This window comes from Micromys minutus, assembly GCF_963924665.1.
Source record: "Micromys minutus genome assembly, chromosome: 2".
Lineage (NCBI taxonomy): Eukaryota > Metazoa > Chordata > Mammalia > Rodentia > Muridae > Micromys > Micromys minutus.
In genome coordinates this window covers 75,989,127-76,012,853 of record NC_137971.1, presented here as the reverse complement: position 1 = coordinate 76,012,853, position 23,727 = coordinate 75,989,127, and the positions used below count along the sequence as shown (strand labels likewise).

At 47.9% G+C, this 23,727-nt stretch overlaps 1 protein-coding gene across 1 annotated transcript in view; it reads left to right on the top strand.

Moving 5' to 3' along the window:
- The first annotated feature begins 7,233 nt into the window (after positions 1 to 7,233).
- The window catches only part of EEF2K (eukaryotic elongation factor 2 kinase), a 59,809-nt gene continuing 43,315 nt past the window's right edge, over positions 7,234 to 23,727 (top strand). The window contains exon 1 of the mRNA XM_080912678.1: positions 7,234 to 7,456. The gene's annotated coding sequence lies outside the window, so the exon portion shown is untranslated. The remainder of the gene's footprint in view (positions 7,457 to 23,727) is intronic.

Here is a 23,727-nt window from a genome sequence, read left to right as displayed (position 1 = left end):
AATAGGGTTTTATTGCTGTGAACAGACACCATGACCAAGGCATGTCCTATAACATTTAATTGGGGCTGACTTAAACATCCTCAGGCAGCTAGGAGGAGTGTCTCCAAGCCCAGTCCCAGAGTGACACACTTCCTCCAATAGGGTCACACCTTGTAATAGTGCTACTCCCTGGACCAAGCATATGCAAACCATCACAACAACAACAACAACAACAATGCAACAACAATAATAATATCTCTGAATCCAACGAGCTCAGTATACCTGTCTTGCTCACTCCTGAAACCTCTCCATAAACAGAGTTCTCTTCTAGCCCAAAGTAAGGCTTTCATAAATAGTTCTGGATAAGTAAGCGTTGGGGGGCACTAAATCAAGCCTACAGACCATGTGAACGAAGCTGAGACTTCAAGAGTGGCTCCTTCTTGAGACTCCACCCAGCAGCCCCAGCCCTCCGCATCACTTGCAGAGATTGATGGGTGTCAGCCGGAACCAGGAAGGGACCCTCTCTAACTCATAACCTTTGTCATTGGCAAAGACCCTGGAACTAAGACCCAGACCGCCTGTTGGGAATTAGCAAGGTGTCCGGGACCCATTGACCTGAAAGAGGGATGGGGTTTTTGTTTTGTTTTTTAGGGAAGAAAATTTGTGGTCATGACACGTTTGTGTACCAGGATAGAGAAAGAGACCAGTTTCGGGTTTTTTTTTGGGTTTTTTTTGTTTGTTTGTTTTTGTTTTTTTAGTGAGCCTCAGAAGGATTGGGGGTTAAAACAGCCAAAAGCGTTTTAAAAAAAAAAAATGAGAAAAATTTTTTAAAAGTTCAGGGATATGGCAGCGGTGGGATTCGAACCCACGCCATCGAAATGACTGGAGCCTAAATCCAGCGCCTTAGACCACTCGGCCACGCTACCTCCCACTTGCAAGGATAGCCATTCACAGTATATTAGTGTGATGACGCAGTGCGTTGCATTTTACGAGCCCCGCCCCAGACGTTTCCGCATGCTCAATATAAACCTAGCCTTTCAGTATGTAGTGACATCCGCATCCGCCTCTGGTTTCCCAGCGTCCTGGTTTCCGCCACGACCATCAAGCAGGAACGCACCACTAAAAAGGAAAGGGCAGGACAGGTCCCTGCGTGTCAACCACGAACGCTTGATTGTAAAGTGGGAAAATTTGAGTTTTGCATTTTCGGTGGGCGTGGTGCTGCCTGCAGCCACCTGGGGGCAGTGCTGCGCCGCCGTGTCCTCCCGGCCAGCTCGGCTGGGCGGGGCAATCTCCCGGGAACCCGGTTCGCGCTGAACTAACACATCCTGCGAACCCTCGCACTTCCACTTCAGCCTGTAACCTCCTGCCCAGGGTGTCGTGGAGTGTTGTCACGGATCTTTTGTTATTGTGGACTCCTTCGCTTTTATTATCACATTTTACAGAGTGAGAAAAAGACCTGCCAGCGTGTGTCAGGTACCTCCCCCCAGGCTAGCTTTCTCCCTCCCGTCAAGCCCAACTCCGATGCAGACTATTTTGTTTTCAAGAAAATACAATTAAATTGAGAGTACCTCCCAGCAAACCTTGCGTTTCTGCCATTCAGAATTTTGAAGATCGACTTGAAACTCTTAAAACAAACTTGTAGGTTAAAAGTTTCTCCTTTTTTGATATCTCCGAATTTGATACCTTTTTAAAAGCCGTTTTAAATCCTCCCAGTTTCCTTTTTGCAGGTTTTACACTTAAATAGGGTCATCCATTTTCTTGCAATGTTCAGGGAAGATAGCAAATAAAACTACAATAAAGGCGAGTGGTAACTAATGCCTCCCGCACCACTAATCCAAGAAGGGTGTTCCCACCCAAATCCCCAGCTGGCTCATAATGTCTTTTCTTAATATAGCAGCTATGAATGGATGAATGGTTAACAGAGCTTCTCGAGCAGAGAGTAGATTCAGGTGATGTCATATAAACCTGGAATCCCCTTCCTACACCCCCAATCCCCCCCCCCACACACACACACACACAGGTCTTGGATGGAGGAGGCTGGAGGATCAGGAGTTCAAGGGCAGTCAGCCTTGGGAATAACTCTAATGAGAGGCTACATGACCTGTGAGAGAAGCTGTCTCAAAAACTTAAGGATGGGGAGACTAGCCTAGATTTTCCAAAGAAGGTGTTCCTGAGAAGAGGAGAGAAACCACAGGAGCTAGGAAGATGCAAATATGAAGAGACTGAGAGGTGAAGATGTAGATCAAGGAATACAGGTAACCTTTTCTAAGCTTTGTTTATTTACTGGGGTGGTGACTGCACACCAGTGTTCATGTAGAGATCAGACAACTTGGAGGAACTGCTGCTTCCTTCCACCTTGTGGGTTCCCTTTGAGATCAACCTCAGGTTGCCAGGCTTAGCAGCAAGTCCCTTCACCCTCTAAGCCCTCTCCCCAGCCCCTGACAACTGATTCTGCCCTGGAACCTCCAAAGAGAAATAGGAGCCTGACTCCTTGGTTTTAGGAATTCTGTCCTCCGGAATGATTTGAGCTGCTCAATTTGTAGTAATTTGTTAAACCAGTACAGTTTGGGAACCCCGTGGGCTTGGGAGCCACGGGCTCACTAGCTTTGTGACCTAAGAAATTTGCTGCAATGGAGCCGCAACAGTGGCAGCCACCCCACATGTCACTCTACCCACAATCTCATTGACCCGTGTGTGTGTGTGTGTGTGTGTGTGTGTGTGTGTGTGTGTGTGTGTGTGTGTTCCTCTATCACTCTCCAGTTGAGACAAAGCCTCCCTGTCCCCAAACCGGGAAGAAGTTTTTCTTGTATTTGTTGGTTTGTTTAAGATAAAGTTCCCGGTGTGGCCCTAGTTTTCTTGGAACTTGCTCTGTAGAGTAGGCTGGCCTTGAACTCAGAGATCTGCCTCGTAAATGCTGGGATTAAAGGTGTATGCTCCCACTACACACGTAATTGTTTTTAATTATATGTGTTGGTGGGTCTCTGTGATTTTCTGTGTGTGTAAATGAAGGTGTCTGCAGAGTCCAGAAGTAGGTATTGGATTTCCCTATAGCTGGAGTCATAGGCAGTGTGGGCCATCTGATGTGGAACTGAACTATGGTTTTCTTCCTTCCTTTCTTTTTCTAAAGATGTATTTATTTATTTATTATTTATACAGTGTTCTGCCTGCTTGTATCCCTGTGGATCAGAAGAGGGCATCAGATCTCATTACAGATGGTTGTGAGCCACCATGTGATTGCTGGGAATTGAACTCAGGACCTCTGGAAGAGCAGTCAGTGCTCTTAACCGCTGAGTCTTTTTTTTTTTCTCCCAGCCTCCTTGAAGAAGTTTTTAAAGATCAAACGTGGCAATCCACGGCAAACCCTGAGAGGAATGCTCATTCCAGGGATTTGAACAATCCTTTGCTACCTCAAACTCCTCATTATAATTCTATGGGATTCTGTGAATACCTTCTCTACCCTTGCCCTTGACGGGTCTTGGTTGGCCTCTACCAGAAGGAAACTAGGTCATGGCAGAATGTCAACTCCAAGAGAACAGATGATAGTTTCTTAATTACCCAATGCCATGTCTTCAGGACTGAGGACAATATTGGCCAAAAGAATATTGATTGAATAAAAAATTGTTTTGCTTCTTTTAAATGAGTATGTGTGTGCACGTATGCTTAAGTGCTAGGGATCAACCCCAGGGTCTCCTACAAATTAAACACAGTTTGCCTATAGTATAAACTACAAAACCCTGCCTACTCCCTGCTTTTTTATTCTTGGTGAAGGCCACTCAATCTGAGCGCCATTGCAGTTTGAACTCAAAGACAGAGGCAAACACTTCTGCCCATCCTAAGAGCTAACAGAATTCTTGTCTGGACATGGGCAGGGCCTGGCCTGCCCTCCTTGAAGAACATGTTTTCCTGTAGTGCAGGAAGGACACAGAGTTCTTTTTATATATGCTATCTCCCCAAAATAACTCTCAATATATTTACACACATATACACACACGTAATTTAGTATAAATCAGAGTTTATTCCATACCTACTAGGCCTGACCATACAGAAACAGGTTTTGTAGTTTATACTATAGGCATAACTGTTTCTCATGGTGTTCAGGACCTGTTTGCCTCCAGCTCCAACCCCAGAGAGGTGAAGATTTCTGTTTGGTGCCCAGCCTCTCTACAGCAGCCTTGCCTGTTGGCTGGCCTCCCCCACGCCCGCTGACCATGCTTCTCTGGTGATTTATGCCCATGTGACACAGCAAGGGCAGATCAAATGCAAACCCAGCCAATGCCAGGAAAGGGTGGGGAGGCCACAGAAGTCAGAGCAACCAAGCTGTGTTTAGTTTTGGGTTTTCTGTTTCTAAGTGACATTTCATTAAAACTGTTATAAAAGTGATCAGTGTTCCCTAGTGAAACTGGAGCAAAGCAAGAAAAGTGCCAAAGATAAAGCCATTGTTCATGTCCCTACCTCATGAATCTGCCTCCACTTTCCATGTAAAGGAAGCTGGGCTCTGTCTTAAGTTTAAATTGTACCAGAAGCATGCTCATACATTTTTAAATGCCCAATCTTATGTGTAAAGTTAAAAGCAAGGCCCACCACATTAAAACAAACAAACAAAAAACCCCAAAACAAACAAAAACTGGTCTGGATTTTTCCAGATCTTTTCCTATTCAAATCTACAGGCAAACAAAGCTAGAAGCATCTCTCTCAGAACAGCCTAAGACAGGAGAGGGATAATTTCATGGACTTTGCAAGTCTTTATAGAAACTGTCCCCGGGGGTAGAGAATTGGCTCAGCTGTTGAGAACACTTGAAGCTCTTGAAGAGGATCCAGCCTCAGTTCTCAGGACCCATGTGGTGGTTCATAACTGGAAAACTCCAGCTCCAGGAGACCAAACAACCTCTTCCGACCTCCACAGGCAACATGTATGTGTATGGTACATGCAGACAAAACACTCATGAAGTAAATTAAAACAAACAACAAAAACTGTTCTAGCCTTGAAGCCCAGACTGGTCTCGAACTTGCAATCCTGCTTCAGCCTTTTCTTTTAAACTTATTTAAGTTTGTATATTTTGGACATTTTCTACATAGTGAGCCAGCCAGTTTTAAACTTCGGTTTTAAGCATTTCTTTAAACTTATTATGTGTGTTTTGTCTGGATGTATGCCTGTGTACCGCAGTGTACGCTTGGCCAGAAGGAACGTCTGAACCACTGAAACTGGAGAAAGAGTTGTCAGCTACCATGCGGGTGCTGGTCTTGTGGAGGACCTGCCAGTATTCTCAAAGGCTGAGCTGTCTCTTCAGCCCTCTGCCTCAGCTTGAGTTCTAAAATTACAGGCATATGCCACCCCATCCAGCTCCATAAATCGTTGGTTTGTTGTATTTTAAATGTGGGCATCTATTCTAACTTCTTTTTTAAGTTACAGTAATTTATTTTGTGTATGCATGTATGTAGGTAGGTACATACATACTACAGTGCGTATGTAGAGGCCAGAGGATATCCTGCAGGAATTAGTTATCTTCTATCACGTGAGTCCCAGAGATGGACTCAGGCTTCTGTACCAAGCTTGGCAAATGCCTTTACCTCCTGAACCAGCATAGTCTCTTTACCCCAGTCATATAACCGAGAGTGGGATTGGTAGGATCTGTAGTAACATGAGTATCTGAGGGATACCGGAAAACATACTCGGTGTCATAATCTATTTGGAAAGTGGACATCAAAAATGTGGATCTAGCTGGGAGTGGTGGGGCTGGTCTTCCAGAAGGGCAGGCCAGAAGGGGCACAAGTCCTTTAAGCTGTCACATTGGGCAGCTCCAGGAAGAAGCACTTGTCTTTCTGAGTTCACGTGGCAACATGGGATCTTAATCAAGAAAATCAAACCTCTCTGGTGTTATGGAGTATGCATTTAGTCCTAGCACTCAGGAGGCAGAGGCACTGGTCTACACAGTGAATTTCCACAACAGTCAGAGCTGTGTAGAAAGACCCCAGCTCAAGAGAGAAAGGGAGAGGAGTCAACCTTTTTGCAGGGAATGTTCAAGCTGACAATAGTGTTCAGGTGTGAAGCCCCGACTTCCCCTAGGAGAACAGGTTTACTGCACTCAAACACCAAAGGGCTTATAGGACACAAGGAATCTGTGTAGACCCAGATCTGGGCCTAACAGTGGCTCTGCAACTTCCTGTGTAGGTGTGGAAAAATCACTTTCCTAGCCTGAGTTCTGAGTGCTAAGAGGAGGAGTTGAGAGGGTGTGTGAGGTTGAGGTGTGTGCTCTGTGTGCTAAGTGAACAGTTGAGGTGTGTGCTCTGTGTGCTAAGTGAACAGTTGAGGTGTGTGCTCTGTGTGCTAAGTGCAGGAGTTGAGAAGGTTTAGAACTGAGTTATGAGGAACAACAGTGCTCGATTCGTTACCAGTAACAACGCTACGGACTGTCAGTTGCTGTGATAAACACCATGATTAAAGCAACCTGGGGAGAAAAGGGTTTATTTCAGCCTACAGCTTCCAGTCCACCAGGAAGGGAAGTCAGGGCAGACACCTGGGGGCAGGAACTGAAGCAGAGGACCCAGAGGGTCACTGCTTACGGGCTTGCCCAGTAAGAAGTACCTGCCCAGGGTGCCACTGCCCACAGTGACCTGGACCCTTCCAAATCAATCATCAGTTAAGAGAGTGGTCCACAGCCCAATCTCTTGGAGGCATTTTCTCAGCTGAGGTTTTCTCTTTCCGGATGACCTGGGTTTGTGTCAAATGAGTGCTGGGGTGTGCCACCATTGCCTGGCCCTGATGAAGGTATCAATTAAAAATCACAGGAAAAGTATTAGTATATAAATATTAAATTTAAACCAAGTATGTTTACATATAAATATTAAATATTATTATTAATATTTAATATTAATAATATTAATATTAAATACACATATGCTTACCATGAATTTGGATTCTTTATGAGTTTTCAACACAGTTTTGTTATTTTGCCCCTCCTGCTCCTTCATTCCCTCCCCCTTGGAAAGTGTCTTAAGCTTCTTCAAAACAGAAGTCAAGAAATCCTAAAGATTTTCTGACAAAAGCTTTTTAGGTTATTGCTTGGAAAAGAGACTCACAGCACAAGTAACCGGCTTTAGACCCAGACACTCAGGAAACGTTCAACAGGCGGGGGAGCCAGAAGACAACGCGGCGGCTGCAGGGAGGTGATGGCCACCGGGGGCGGCCACGTGAGCCCGGGCGTGCGCCCTGTGCGTCAGTCCCGCCCCAGCTCTGGTCCCAGCCTCCGACTCCAACCCCAGCGGCAGCAGCCCCAGCTCCAGCCCGCGCTCTGCTCTTGCGCTCGGACATCTCCAGGCGCCCCTCTGCGACTTCGGGACTGGCTCTCTGTCGCCTGCGCTCGTGCCCCCGGGATTCTCCCGCCTTGCACCCTGGAGCCCCCGGCCGCCAACCTCTGCCAGCTCCTTAGGATCCTTGCGGCCGTGGGCAGCGGCTGTCGCGCCTGTCCCACTTTGGGAGGTAGGTGACCGGGCTGGATGGGAAGCCCGCGCGTTCCGCTGCAGTGCCCCCCCCCCCCCAAAGGTGACTGGGGAGCTTCTCTGGTTGCAGAGCTCCCCCGGGGCTCAATGTTTGCGCCTTTAAAGGAAGGAATGAAAGACCGTGGCAAGCGATGAGCACCGTCTGGTTGCACACGGCAGCGCACGCGGGCCTCCGCCAGGGTCTCCTCTGTGTCTCGTGGAGCCTGTCCCTCTGAAGCGCCCAAGTAACATTCCCCTCATGGGGTTCCTTCCCCACACCAGAGGCCTGTGCGGGCCTCAGTCCCCGGGACCTCCAGGTCTGTGCGGCATACGCCCTTGCAGCATTGTTGGTTGAGGGAGTTGGGGTGTTGGCAGGCGTAGGAGACTTGTGCGCCAAGAGGCTGAGCATTCATGTGCAGTTGGTGGCGCGGGGGCGGGGACCTCCCGGGTAAGCCCCAGGCCAAAACTAGCTTGTGTCGGCTAAGGGAATTGCGGGAAACCTTCCCAGCTGCGCCCTGTGTGCGACTGATCGCTCCTATTTCGGAGGAGTGAGATCTGACTTGGGGATTCTCCTTGGGGGCGTATTTCTGCTTCCTCCGTTAGGAGGTGCTCCCTGTCTTGGGACCACTGAACAAATTTTACGGAGGAGAAAGCCGAGGTCCAAAGAGCCCCCCACCCCAGCCCAGACCCACAGAGACTAGGTAGGGAATATAGAGTAAGTAAACAAGGACTCTGAGCGTCGGGGTTAAGAGTGAAGTTTTGGGAAGACTTCAGGATAAGGTGCTTTGAGCAGTGAGGATGAAACCAATGGAAGGAAAGGGCAGTGTTCAAACCACGACCTTAGACAGCTTTTCATCTTTCTCATCTTTCCTTTCTTCAGAAAGGGCAGGCAGGAGCTAGACGGGGGAGGGGGTGGGGGGCTGGGGTGGGGTGGGGACTCTTTGTTCCACATTCTTGTGTTCCTTTGAGCGTCTCAAGAGTGTGTGAGCAGTGATTTTTTCAGAATGACTCTTGCCACACTGTTTCACAAAGATAGTATTTTCAAACCTTTTATCCTGCACTGGTCAGACTCAAGAGGTCTTGTCATCCACAGAGCTGTTGGGGGAACTGCATGTGGGAACCTAGGGGTGCATAGCAGGATCGGAGTTGTTCAGGCCCCTTCTCTACCTTCATTTCTATTGTGAAGGAGAAAAACCTCAGGATCGGGCACAGCAACCAAGTAGTGACAGCTTTGGGAAGGCTTCAGGTTGGGAGAGAGGAAGTGCCTTGTTGAAGCACCTGCAGGAATCAGTTACTCAGGATCCCATGGTGCCAGTGTTAATCAGGGATGACCCTGGGTTTGAACCTTAGAAGTTTGTTGGATGAGGGCCTGTGTGGGGTAGGGGAGCATGGCCGGCTCGGGGGTTGAGAGCACTTGCCCCAGAAGTGAAAGGGGAAAGAGCTGCAAGATCGTGGGGTCTCAGTTGCCCTGGCCTTGTATCTGATGAACACACCCATGCCACACCATCTCCTGGGGATCCCTCGTCCTCTTCTGACACACACAAATTAAATAAAGAATATCTGACTAAACTCTTGCAACCAGGGTCTATAGACTGCAAGGCTTTGGAGGAAGAGAAGGGTTGAGTCACTTGGAGAAACATTCACAGGCTTAAGAGTCAGAGGTGAGTGTAGTCTGGGCACGGCAGCTGCCCCCTGGGTTTCGGAGGCAGCTGTGGAGGAGGGGCTGCGTCCACGTCCACATCCACAGATGTGATGGAGGAGATCACTTGGCAGGGGACAAGCTGGTAATAGGTTGGAGAATAGCTTGAGGCAGGTGACTGGAGAAAGGCAGTGAGGGGCTTGTCAGGTGATGAAGCCTGTGTCCTCCTTGAAGCTCCGAGAAGGTACACGCAGGTGCTCTGTGGTGATGTGCAAAGGTCGTCAGCCCGCTCTGGCCAGGGTGTGGAAAGGGAGCCCCAGAGTGGGCCTGGCAGTGGTACATAGTTATTTGGGCCACATTTCGTATGCCTAAATGCAACCACATGGTCTCACTAAGGTGCAGGAGATGCTGAGAGACACGGTCTCTGGCTGGGCCAATGCCCCCCAGTTTTTCTATGATGTCTTGAGCACTGGACTCATTTCTCAGTTTCTTTAGGATGAACAAAACAGGACTGGGGATCCAAACAGGCACAAAGCCCTGGGCTTCACCTCACACCTCACAGATCATGCCTGTTATGCCAGAACCAGGGAGGAAAGAAGTAAGACAGTCAGAAGTTCAAGGTCACTGTCCTTGACTTAGGGAGCTAGAGGCCAGCCTGGCTACAAAAGACCCTGTCTCAAAAGAAAAACAAAAACCACAGACAAACCCATAATTGAAAGCAATGGTGGCGCACGCCTCTATTCCTAGCACTCGGGAGGCAGAGGCAGGCAGATCCATGAGTTGGGGCCAGCCTCATCTACAGAGCCAGCTCTAGGATAGCCAGGACTACACAGAGAAACCCTGTCTTAAATTAGGCTGGGCTTTATGTCCCTTGGCCAGGGCTTTGAAGCAGGTTCTGCTGTTAGGAATGGACCTTGTCCTAAAGAACAGACTTAATGGAGCAGATTGTGCTGGAGCCCTAGGGTACCAATATTGTGTAGTACCTGGTTGATGCGACTCAAACACTTTTCTGCTTTGTCCTATGTATTTCTGAGTGGGGGAGGGGCAGCATCAGGAATCAGGAAATGAAGCATCAAGTGAGAATCTCATTAATATCTAGGGTCTCAGCATATACCAAGGGCTCACACATAAACTGCCAGCAATTAAGAGAAATAATACTTTATGCCAAAGTAAAAGAACCAAGCTATCCATGTTGGCTTCCTCCATCAGACTCCCATTTTCCCAAGCCTAGAATCTGTCACCATTTACATGAGCTTGCCTGATCTCCCCACCCTCACATCCACAGGTCCCACTGCTTAGAGTGCCTTAGAGTAGTCACAGGAGCCATACCTGTCTTGTCTCCTTCAGGATCAAGCTCAGCATTTACCTCCCCCAGAAGGCCTTCTCTGGCTCATTTCCTTTCCGGCAAATCAGCAGACAGCAAACAGTAGCTACCCAGGGAGACCAGCCCCTCAGTCCTACCACACCTGGCATAGAATTGGTGCTGGAAAATACCAGCTGCTGTTCCATCCTGACCACCGTACTCTCCTCTATCACCCCCACCTCCACCCCAGCACCCCTGCCTAGGCTTTGCATAACAATTTCTGTTATATATACCAAGGCCCAACAGTAATAACCCCACGAAAGATGTCCATATCCCAACCCTGGGAATCTGTGTGTGGCCTTATACAGCTAAACAGATTTCTTAGAGGTAAGCAATGGGGACATTGTCCTGGATTATCTTATTCCACTACAGGGTCCTTATAAAAAAGAGGTAGAAGTCAGGCATGGTGGCACCTTCACACCCTTCCTTAGTCTTAGCATTCCAGAGGCAAAGACACATAGATCCCTGAGTTCAAGGCCTGCGTGGTCTGCACATCAAATTCCAAGAAAGCCAGGCCTACAGAAAAACTGTCTTGAAAAATTCATCCACTCATCCATCCATCCATCCATCCATCCATCCATCCATCCATCAATAGGAGGTAGAAGGGTAGAGAAAAGATGTGACCAAGGAAGCAGGAACTCTGGACAGAAATATTTAGAGTTAAGGGTTAGCTCATAAGAGGGCTTTTGTAGTATGTACCAGGCTCTGGATTTGGCCCTCAGCACTGGAAATGAAGGAGGAAGACACTGGTTGGGGGGGGGGGGAGAGGGGAGGAAAGAAGGATGGGAAGAAGGAAAGTAGACTTGAGGATTCAGGAGGAGCCCATAGACCTTCTGTCTCTAGAATTTCGAGTCAAGAAAGACCTTGAGTCATTGCATCAGTAGCAACCTGGATGGAGTTCACAGGACTGAACAGACTCCAGCCCCGGGCCATTGGGCTCCATCCTGCCTCATGGCCACATCTGGAGAGTCAGTTTTAATTGTTCTGATTCTGGTGCATCTGACAGCTCGTAAATGGAGATCACCAAGGCTGCTAAATGTTTGACATCCAGGTTAGTAAGAATTGAATCGGCTCTGCCGGGCACGGTGGTACATGCCTTTAATCCTAGCACTCTGAAGGCAAGTGGATCTCTGTGACTTCAAGGACAGCCTGGTCCATAGATGGAGTTCTAGGACAGCCAGGACTACGAGAAAAAACCCTGGTCTCAAAACAAAACAGACAAAACCAAAAACAACAACAGCAACAACAAAAAAAATCAAGGGGGGAAAAGGATTGGACCAGCTCATTGTCAGTAGCACAGAGGCAGAGAAACCATGCTCGGTGGGGAAGAGAGCTTGCCAGTGAACATGAGGACCCTAGTTCAGATCCCAGCACGCACAGGAAAAGCTGGGCATGGCAGGCGTGACAAAGAGATTCTCGCGGCTTGCTAGCTGCCAGCCCTGCTTCAGATTCAGTGAGAGCACATCTCACACACACCACAAGCCTTTCCTGACCCTCCTCTCTTTGGAAACAGTCTCCATATATTCTGCTTGGAAGGACAGGAGCTAAACCATTCATTTTGACTGAAATTCGTGTGCTACAACCTGGACTCTGTCCATACAAATACATCATTATGCAAGAGTTCTTTGTTTTAAAACCAGCCAATGACACTCTAGCGTATAAAGCAGAAAAGAGTGTCATTCTAGCTTCAGTGAGTAACATGCACCAGGGGGCTTTGGATTTTGATGTTTAATCATCTAGGCTTTTGTGTCTCCAGGCTGGTCACACAGGGATACAGTGTGCCTTGCTTAGCAGGATGCACGTTGTGTTTGCACAGGCGTGTGAATATTCACACGGAGGAATGGTGTATCTCTCCCCCAGCTGCTGCTCAGAGTGCCAAGCCTGACACAAACCAACTGGTTACAGGAGTTAACTACAGAGAACCTGGCTATCTCCAGCTAGCATATGGGACACTGAGCTGTCACGAATGGACACTGAGGGTTCGGTGGCCCAGTGGCACAGTTGAGACCTCAAGAGGGAAAACCAAATCATGAAAAAATTTAAAAAGACTGTAATCTGTCCAAACTTGGAAACACACAGACCTCGGTTCAAGTCCTAACTTTGCCATAGCAGGTTGAGCAGTGTTGGGTCAGCCACTTAAATCATATTCTCAGTCTCTGTGTGAAATTAGTCACCTGAGAGGGAAGCAGAGCAGAATAGAAAGGAGTGGCAGAGAAAGATGGCTAGGAAAAACCCCTGTGGCTCAGAGGCTCCTGTCATTGTCACCCATGTGCCAAACTGCTTAGTTCAGCACCTGGCATGCAGCCAGACCTTTGAAAGTCTGATTCCTCTCATTTCTGTGAGGATCCTGTCAGGTGGAGGACATCGGAGGCCAGGTCTCTGCTTCTTTCTCATCTCTCTGCAGCATCAAAGCCCCATTTTTCCCCTCTGTCGATTCCTGACAGGATCGAATGCTGCCAACTCTGCTGGGCAGAAAGCTCCTGCCTGGCACCTCAAGGATCAACCAGAGCCACCTGTGGGAGTAGAGGAAGCAGAGAGAAATGGGAGTGGGGAGGGGGTAGGGAGGAGCCAAACCTTGCTTATCACACCAGGAAATCCACCGTGAAAGATCATAGATCACAGAAGGAAGGTGTGATGGTGAACCCAGCCTGTGAGCCCAGCACTGAGGACCCTGATTTTGACTTGTGATACCCACCAAGAGCATCCCTCGGAAGAGCTGGAACATTACAGTTGCATCTAGATATGGGAGGCTTTGCTGCCTGTGCACCGAGGCAAAGGTTGTTCTCGAGTTGGGCATTATGTGATCTGAGTGGCATGAAAAGTGGTCCTGATAGGAGGGATGCTGTTTTTAGCCATGTGCATTAGGAAAAGTCTATTTTTCCAGTGCTGGGGATGGAGCTCAGAGCCTTGCATATACTGAGCAAGAGCTCTGTCCCTGAGCCACAACCCCAACACTCAGCAGAGTTCTCTTTCTCTTTCTTTCTTCCTTTCTTCCTTCCTTTCTTTCTTTCTTTCTTTCTTTCTTTCTTTCTTTCTTTCTTTCTTTCTTTCTTTCTTCTTCCTTTCTCCTCTTCCCTTCTCCTCTGGTCTCAAGCCCTGCTACAAGGAAAACTTGTATTGAGAAAGGGAGACCAGCCGAGCTTATTGGGTTCATTTATATACAATAGGTGAATACTATATCCCCAGCTGCCTTGTTTATTTACGGTTTGGGGGGGTTGTTTGTTTGTTTGTTTTTAGTATTTTATGTGTATCAGTGCTTTGCCTGCATGTGAGTGGTCCCCCTGGACGTAAGATCCCTTGGAATTGGATGGAGTTATGGATGGCTATGAGCCACCGTGTGGTCTTGGGAATTGACTCTGCAAGAGCAACAAGTGTTCTTAATCACTGAGACAATTCTCCAGCCCAGTTTTGGTTTTATTAAATTTATTGTGTGATTCTGAAGATGAAACCCAGGACCATGTAAAGGCTAGACAATACTTACCTACCGCCTAGCTGTACTCCAAGCTCTCTAGTATTTTTAAATCATATGTAAACAGGGGCTGAGGAGATAGTTCAGTTGATGAGGTTCTTGCTGTGCAAGCGTGAGGCCATGGTTCAAATCCTCACCACCCATATAAAAGCTGGGAGTAGGGGTTTGATCAGAGCACTTGCTACTTTTCTCAGCACCACATGGCCCACTCACGACCATCTGTAACTCCAGTTGCAGAGGATTCAATACCCTCTTCTGGCTTTTATAGGCACAAAGCACACACGGCACATAAATATTCATGCAGGCAAATACATGCATAAGATTTTAATTAAAAAAAAAAAACTGGATGCAGCCATCTTGGCCTATGGTTGGAGCAGCAAGGATGCTGGGGAAACACAGGGAGGACCCCTGGGTTCACTGCCCCACCAGCCTAGCCAGTGAGCTCCAGGCTCACTGAGAACCCTGTCCCAAGAAGGGACAGAGAGCAACTGAGAAAGACACTGTCTGGTGCCCTCAGGTCTCCATCTACACGTGGGCACACAAATCATAAAAATCATATCTGTAGCACTGAGTTCTGGAGCAGTTATGGAGTGCAGCAGACAGAAAGCCTCACGGTGTGTAGCATGCCCATGTCCCCAACCTGTGTCACCACCACCACCACCACCACCATGGCTCAAGACAGTCTTGATTGGGCTAATTTTCTCTGCCAGTTAAAGAATCAAAAGCTAGAAGAAACCTCCAACACCACAGACAGAAGCAGCAGTTGATGGTACTTTTGTGGGATCAGGAGATTCACAAAGAGCAGACACAGAGAAGACCCTCTGGGAAGCAAGTGGGTCCTTGGAAACCCGAAGAATCCAGTGTCTTGAGTGGAGGGTTTAGCGCCTCCTGAATTTAGGTTGGTTAGTTTGAGGAAAGGTAAGATGGCCTGCAACTGTTGTACATCCTGGGCTGGCCTTGAACTTGCTGAGCTGGTGTATCTGCAGGGGTCCTGCTGCTGGGAGACAGCCAACTCAGCCTGTGTTTGCAGCTGCCAGGCTTTTGTTTCAAGTCAGGAGGGTGAGGCAGAAGTGGGCTATCTTGGGCGTTCACCACCTTTATTAGCTATGGTCTGAAGTTCTTCCCAGCTATCTGCCTGCCAAGGAGTCTGTCTAGTCTCTCAACACACACACACACACACACACACACACACACACACACACACACAGAGAGAGAGAGAGAGATTCCAGAGAATAGCTGTTCCCTGAGGACCCCTAAAAGTCTTGGCTTTGCCGCTATCCGGACATCCAGGTCTCCCTCTGGAGAGATACTGGCTTCTAGAGAATAGCTGTTCCCTGAGGACCCCTGAAGAATCTTGGCTTCGCAGATACTCCGACATCCAGGTCCCCTCTGGCTAGTATTCAGGGCTCACCCTCAAAATTCACAAAAATGAAAATGAATCCTGTGCCGGTGTCTTGGCCTATGCTAGGGAGCTAACTGACAGTTATGATTCCACAACCCAGGTTGATGGTATGGCAGTAAGAGAGAAAGGATGTAGAACTCTCCAGAGAAACTTCTCAGGTGTGTCTGGCTGGAAGGAGGGAAGTTGTGGGTACCTAAGTGAGTAACTTCTGGAAATTTCTCCTTTCCTGTGAACTAGTGTCTCTCTCCTTCCTTGGGTTTGGGAACCCATCATAGGTTGTTTGCTAGGAGGCTGGGGTCAGAACTGGAGTCTGGAGCTGAGGTAAAGCCCCAGGTACCTGTCTCGTGTGCAGAGCGAGATCAGCCACCAAGCACCAACTCTGCATTGAGGCTAGTTTTCCTAACGTGTCCCTGGCAGGGCATCTTGTCATAAGGAATATGACCTTTTATGCTATAAGAGAGAAAACATTGCTGGAGACAATATAATTAGCAACTTGAAGTGAGGGAGGGGGGAACATAATAAATTATCACCTTATGTTTTGATACATCAAAGTATGGTTGTTTGTGAGTCCATGACCAAGATGCCACCCCATGATATGAGACCTATATGTTATGCCCTTGCCAACCTCAGGGTCTGGCTTGTACCTTATGGCCTAACATAGCTGCCTAAACTCCAGCAACCACATCTACATTCTAGCCAGAAGAAAGGAAACAGTGGACAGATTCTATCCCTTTAAAAATCCCTACTGGGGCCAAGGAGAAGGCACCTGCCATTAAGCCTAATGACCTGTGTTCGCTCAGTCCCTGGAATCCACATGGTAGGAGACTCCCACTTATGTGTCACCACCCCCCATTCCATGTGCTCTTTGTAGAGAACCCCTGACCCAAATTAGTGAATGCTAACACACCACCAACAAACCAACCCATCCCCAAAGTTGTACACAGCCTTTCTGCGTCTGTTTCGTCAAGCTCAACTTGGGTGTGTAGCGTTATGAAACCATTTCCACAGAACTGATAAACCTCCCCTCTGAAGAGAGCAGCTCAGAAAGCTACGAGATGAACTGGGCTCCTCCCGAGCTTACAGACAGTGAGAGTTGCTGGGGAACAGACACTACAGCCAACAAGTAGCCCACAAGGTAGGCCAGGAGCTCAGGGCTGCAGCTTCCCTGGGTCCTCAAGCGTGCTGGGGCTGGCTTTAGACTACGCAGCTGCTGCTCCTGTAAGTAACCCCATTGGCTCACCATGCTGAACTGGGGGTAGGGGAGGGGTTGTTTCTTTGGTCTGTCACCATAGCTGTAAAGTAGTTTGGGAAGTGGAGCCCTTTATTTGAGAGACTGTGTGTGTACTTAGCTCTGTAGGAGCCAACAGTTTTGAGAGTTGACAGGCACGCCTCAGGCTTCCTGAAGAGCCGATTCATGACAATATGAAACTCACAAGACTGGGTTCACTCGGTTCTGTACCAGGTGCCTGCTGGGTACAAGGCATAGTGCCAGGCAGTCACAGCTGGTGTCAGCAGCAGCTCCTGGTTTCCGGGGTCAGGAGGGTTTTTTATCTGTGGTTCCGACTCGTGGTTCCGTCTTATGGTTCCGTCTTACGGCTTCTGTGAGCTAGCTGTGGAACCACAGTGAGGCCACTTCCCTACTCACCACTGCTGCTACTGAGCAGTGGGGGAGGGGTGGTCAGATAAGGGTTGGGAGATGAGTATGGCCAGATCACAGCAACAGAGCTTTGATCTGCCAGAAAGGGCCCCAAGTTCTGCATCTCAGCCTAGAGGCACACTTCCTGCAGTCACCATCTTGCCCCCTGAAGCCATCAAATGGATGAGTCTACTGGCAGTTAGAGGCACCACCTGCTCTGTAAGGCTGAACAGGACAGAGCTGGCACTGGAACTAGGAGCTGCAAGCAAGCTCTAAAGAGGATCAGGTGGCTCTGGCGTCTGTCCCAAGCTGGTGACTGTCCTGCCCTGAGGGTAAAAAGCAAACTTGGCAGCTGGCTTGGGCTTTCAAACAGAGTGGGGAAATCAATGTGTGGCTAGCACATTAAGGAAAGGCTAAAGAGAAACAGAACCAACAGGCCCGAGGAAAGTACTGGGTTTCGAGATTTTAATTTCTATTTTAGGAGCATGTTCTGAGTTAGAATGTAAAAGTATGCCCTGTTTCAGTAGCTGTTAAGAAAGTGTCAGAGCCTCAGAGGAAAGAGATGGCTGAGACAAAAACTAAACATGAGGCCTGCAGGGGCAGTTGAGGCCAGCTGGGTCTGCAGAGTGAGTTCCAGGACAGCCAGGTCTGCATACATAAAGAGACTGTGTCAGAGCAGGCTGCAGAGATGGTGAATGGGGCAAGGCATTTAACCACACAAACTTGGCAAGTGAGTTCAGTCATGGGAATTTATATAGTGGGAAAAGAGAATCAACTCCTGACAGGTATCTGTTGACCTCTTCACACAAACTGTGACCAGTATGTTCCTTCAGAGAGAGAGAGAGAAAGAGAGAGAACTTCTCTGTTCCCTAGGCTGGGCTGACTCCTGGCTCCAATTTATCATTCTGGTTCAGCCTCTTAGCTGCTGGGACTACAGGCATGTGCCATTTGGCCTCAGTGGAAACTTTTAATGCACACAGACACATTCTTCCCATTGTCATTTGACAAACACGATTATCCTAATAACCTGGTCATCTATACCTTTCGGATTTAAGCAGTTTTTCTGGGCTATCTTTTTCTTCCGTAATAGTTTTCCCTGAAATGTATAATTTGCACATCTCATAATCCTCTCATTTCGAGTGGGCAGTTCCCACTGTAGTGACAGAATACAACATCCCACAATCTGCTTAGAACCTTCCTTTGGTATGTCATTCCTCACTTCCCCTTCCACCCTTCCCCCTCACAGCCTCAGGCAAGCTCCGGTCAGGTCAGGCCATAGAAGGCTTCCACTTACATATAGCTTCATTCAGTATTGTTTTTAATGCCGAGTCACTTTCCTTTATATGAATATGGGTATATGTGTGTACATACATATATATATATATATATGTATGTATATACCATATATGCATATAATACACACACACACACACATATATATTGTTTCTGTGTATAGCAGCCCTGGCTGTCCTGTAACTCATCCTGCACTCTACTGCCTGGTGTGACTATGGCTTCTTTTTTTAATCTCATCATTTGATGGATACTCATTAAGAATATGCTGCTGGGCATAGTGACACACGCCTTCAATCCTGGCACTCAGAGGCAGAGGCAGGCAGATCTGTGTGAGTTCAAAGCCAGCCTGGTCTACATAGCAAGTCTTAAGCAGCCAGAGCTAAAATAAAAGGAAGGAAGAAACAAAGGAGGGAGGGAGGGAGGGAGGGAGGGAGGAAGGGAGGGAGGGAGAACAAGAACAGTACTACAGTACTGCTCAGGCAGTGGTGCACACCTTTAATTTTAGCACTTGGGTGGCAGAGGCAGGTGAATCTCTGTGTTCAAGGCCAGCCTGGTCTACAGAGTTCCAGGGCAACCAAAGCCACACAGAGAGACCCTGTCCTGGAAAGAACAGAAGGATGGTGCTATGAACATTTGTATAAAAATTGTAAAATTTGACTTTTTAAACTGTGCGCATGCATACGTGATGTGTATGTGGGAACACCCATGCTGTGGTGAGTTTGTGGAGGTCAGAGGACTATGGGAGGAGTCATTTCTAATGATTGAATTCTCATTGCCAGGCTTGTGCAGGAAGCGTATTTACTTACTGAACCATCTTGCTAACCCACTCTACCTGCCATCCCCGGGTGTGTGTGTGTGTGTGTGTGTGTGTGTGTGTGTATGTGTGTGTGTGTGTGTGTGTGTGTGTGTGTCTTACTGGGTAGCTTAGGTGGGCCTGTCTGGACTTCACCCTGGAATCCTCTTGCTCAGCCTTCAGAGTGCTGGGATTTCAGGTGTGATCAACCACAACAGCTTGTTTATGAGGGAGTATAAGGACATTTCATTTCATTTGACTGCATCCTAGGAGCAGAATTGTTGGACCCCATGGAACCCCATGTTTAAGTTTTTCAGGATTGTCAGGTTGTTTCTGTAGCAGGTGCACCATTTATCAGTTCCACTGGCAAGTGTGGGAACAATTCCTGGACATCCTTGCCGGCGTTTATTACTGCTCAGCTTTAATCTTCTACCCATTCTGCTGGGGTGTGACTTTCAAGTCTACCTCCTGTGTGTGTGTGTGTGTGTGTGTGTGTGTGTGTGTGTGTGCACCTATACACACTGAGTGCAAATGTCTGCATGTGCCTATGGAGGCCAGATGAGGGTGTCAGATCTCTGAAGCAGGAGTTAGATGATTGTGAGCCAAAAATGGGTGCTGGCTAGAAACTGAACTTTGGTCCTAGAGATATTGTTGCTTGCTTTGTGTTGTTACTTTGTTTCTTTTGAGACAGTGTCTCACTCTCTAAGCCCAGCTAGTCTTTAGTCTGTGTCTTCTTGCCTCCATTTCTAGAAGACAGATATTTCTAGAGGAATGCACTACCAGGGCTGGCTCCAGACAAATGATTGTTCAAATCCTTTGGCCATTTTTATTGTGTTTATTACTGAGTTTGTAAGAGTCCTTTATTGAGTTGTAATTTGAAAACTTCTTTCCCATTTCTTGGGTTGCATTCACTTTCCTTCCTTCCTTCCTTCCTTCCTTCCTTCCTTCCTCCTTCCCTCCCTTCCTCCTCCTTTCTTTCTCTTCCTTCCTTCCTTCCTTCCTTCCTTCCTTCCTCCCTCCCTCCCTTCCTCCTCCTTTCTTTCTCTTCCTTCCTTCCTCCCTCCCTCCCTCCCTTCCTCCTGTCCTCCTTTCTTTCTCTTTCTCCCTCCCTCCCTCCCTCCCTCTCCCTCTCTCTCTCTCTTTCTGTGTCTTTCTGTGTTTGTGCCTGCCATGTGCACCTAACAGAAGCCAGAGAAGGACATCAACTACTCTGTACACGTACTTACAGTACTTTCTCTTTCTCTCCTTTTATTTTATGTGCCTGAGTATTATGTCTGCCTGTGTTTATGTGCACTCCCATGTGTGTCTGGTCCGAAGAGGGTATCAGGTGTCACGCGCCCACGCTTCCCACCGCTAGGAACAGGCGTGCAACAAAATGAACAGCTTCTTCTGCGGATAACCTTTATTGAACAGCACTTTGAGCAGGGGCTTCATGAGCAGGAAACTTGTCTCTGAGTCGGGGACTCCCTACCGAGTTCTACTGTCTAGACGGCCTCTCACGCGCAGTCCCCCACGAACGATCTCTCTGTCCAGTCTCTGTCCACGAGGGACCTCCCGCAATCTCTTTTACCGAGTCTCTCTCCACGTGGTGCCTCTCCGCCATCCCTCCACGTGGGGTCTCCCGCAATCCCTCCACTGTCTTCCTCTCCTTCTCCCATGGGGAAGAAAATGCACTGCTATATATGCCTCAGAGACTTGTGTTGCTACCTGATTGGTGCATCCTCCTGTAGCTCAATCACGTGCCCCGGGGGTGGGCTGTAACTATGTGGTGCATGCGCATTAAGTCTCTTGGCTGGGCAACAGCTCTGTTTGCTGAGTTCTCGGCGGGAAGCTGGTGCCATGTTTGGGTGCGGCACATGGCTCCCTACAATCAGGTCCCCTGGAACTATAATTATGGATGGTTGTGAGCTACCATGTGGGTGTTAAGAACTGAACCCCAGTTCTCTGCAGGACGCTCTAAACCACTGAGCCATCTCTCCAATTCCTCCTCTTCTTATATGATTGGTGTCCCTTAACATGCACAAGTTTTTCTTATTTTAATTACTTATTCTTTTGTTTTTGGTCTTTGGCTGTCCTGTTAAAGAAATCTTGTTTGTGGTGTCAAATTGCCTATAATTTAAACACCTGGGAGGTGGCAGTAGCAATGAGATTGTGAGTTCAAGGCCAGCTCAGGTAGACAGCAAGTTAAAGGACAATCTGTGCTATATATAGTAAAACTTATGTCAAAGATAGGCCAAGGCTAGGCTGTAGCTCAGTGCTGGAGCACTTTCGAGCATGTGCAAGGTCTTAGGTTCTGTCCCTGGCCCCACCCCTACTGCTGCTCCCAAGTCTTTGCTTAGCTCAAGATTATGAGGATGTCTTCTATTTCCTAAGTTCAGGATTGGATTCAGAGGCTCTCAGCCCTATTTGTTAAAGATGATTCTTTGCAAATTCAGTCATCTTGGCATCTGGCTGAAAGTCTGTTGATCCTGTGAGTGTGAGACTTCCGTCTTACAGGTTTGCTGCACTGTCTTCTGACCACCTTGGTGTGTCCCTGGGTTCTAGACTTCCCAGTTTCTAGCTATCACACAGTACCTCATTGTGTAGAAAGAAATAGTGTAATTTATATGACAAGCCTTCACTGACGGACAGACAGTTGAGGACATTAGCAATTCTCCCTGTTGCTGATGAAATTTTCAGAGGACAGTTGTGAGGTTGTTCATTTTCGGAGGATTAACATATCAAACATTTCGTGCTTGCCAGGCACTTTCTAAACCAGTCAGTGGGTTTGTGGATAATAGAAGGAATATGGCCTGCAAGATGGCTCAATGGGTAAAGTCACCTGCCACTCAGCATGTGGCCTGTTCCATCCTGGGCCACCTGCACGGTGTTCTCTGACCCCTATTCCTGTCTGTGGCCATCAAACACCTGTACACGTACACACATAACACCTAAGTATAAAGCTCACTCCAAGAGATGGAACCCATACCCAGCACTGCTTAGATGAGGAAGAACCTGAGATGAGATAGCTTAGGGACCTAGGGTAAATCCAAATACTACTGTTCTAAGGGGGGAATAAAGTAGCAACACAATGACCCCTAATGATATTCCTAGACTCAGAGATCAGTGTCTTGCTCAGCCGTTGTCGGAGAAGCTTCCTGTATAGATGAGAACAAATACAGAGACCCACATATAAACATGCAGAGAAGAAAGGCCTTGGGGCACTCAGCTCTATGCGGGGTATCTCTGTTGTATCCTCTCCTCTCAGTGTGCAAGGACCCCAGGAGGGTAGGAGCCAGAGAGGATGGAGAACACGGAGAAACCAGGCCCTCTAACTCCACATGATGGAAGCGCACATGAACTCACTGAGACAGGAGCAGCGTGCACACCGGTGCACAGGTCTGCAGTAGGTATCATGGCCCCAGAGTAGTGTCTTTATGGGATTCCTCAGTGTTGCAATGAGTGAGTTTCTAATTCTTGTGCCTTCTCTTGGGCTCTTTTCTTTCTGTTTGTCTTGTCCAACTCTAACATGATAGTTCTGAGGTTTTTTTTTTTTTTCCTTATATTTTATTGTTATATTTTTATTATTATGCCTTAGAAGCCTGCTTTTTCTAATGAGAGACAGAAAGGGAATTAGATCCAGGGGAGGGGAGGTGGGAGGGAATGGGAGGAGTAGAGGGAGTGGAGACCATAGTCAGGATATATTATTGAGATAAGAATCTATCTTTTTGTTGTTATTTTCTCAAACATCTTTTAATAATCAGATTTATTTTTTCTCTTTACAACCCAACATCAGTGCTTCCTGTCCTCCCAGAACCCCCTCACTCAGGTTCTTCCTCTATTTCCCCTTCTCTTTTGAGAAAGGGCAGCCCCCCCTCTGGTGTCAACCCCACCTCCATCCTAACCCTACCCCCTACTCCCCATCTTCCCCCCTACCCCCCAACTTGACACATAATGTCACTGACTAGGCGCATCCTCTCCCACTGAGACAGTCCATTAAGGGGCTCTGGATCTATAAGCAGGCAACAGGTGCAGGGACAGCCCTTGTTCCAGTTGTTTGGGAACAGCATGAAGACTGAGCTGTACATCTGCCACATATGTGAGGAGGCCTGGGTCCAGCCCATGCTTGCTTTTTGGTTGGTGGTTCAGTCTCTGGGAGCCACCAAGGGTCCAAGTTAGTTGACTCTGCTTGTCTTCCTGTGGAATCTCTGTCCTCTTCAGGTTTCCCAGTCTTTATCCCAGACTCCTCAAGCTCTAGCTAATGTTTGGGTTTGTCCCTTTCCATGGGCTGCTGGGTGGGGCCTCTCAGGGGACAGTTATACTAGGCTCCTGTCTGCAAGCATAACAGAAAATCATTAATAGTGTCAGGGACTGGTTCTTCCCATGGGATGGGTCTTACTTTGGGGCAGTCATTGGTTGGCCGTTCCCTCAGTCTCTGCTCCATCTTTGTCCCTGGTTGCTTTTAATTTGTTTTCTGAGAAAGGGTTTTTCTGTGTAGTCTTGGCAGTCCTGAAATTCCCTCTATAGACCACGCTGGTCTCGAACTCACTCAAAGCCTCTGCCCCACTGACTGGTGATTAAAGGTGGTCTCTTCCCTTACCTGGCAAGAATCTCTTTTCAATAAAAGGGGAAAAAAATAAATGTAAGAGAAGAAACTACACAGGACAATTTCAACTCAGGAAGATCACTGAGAAGAAA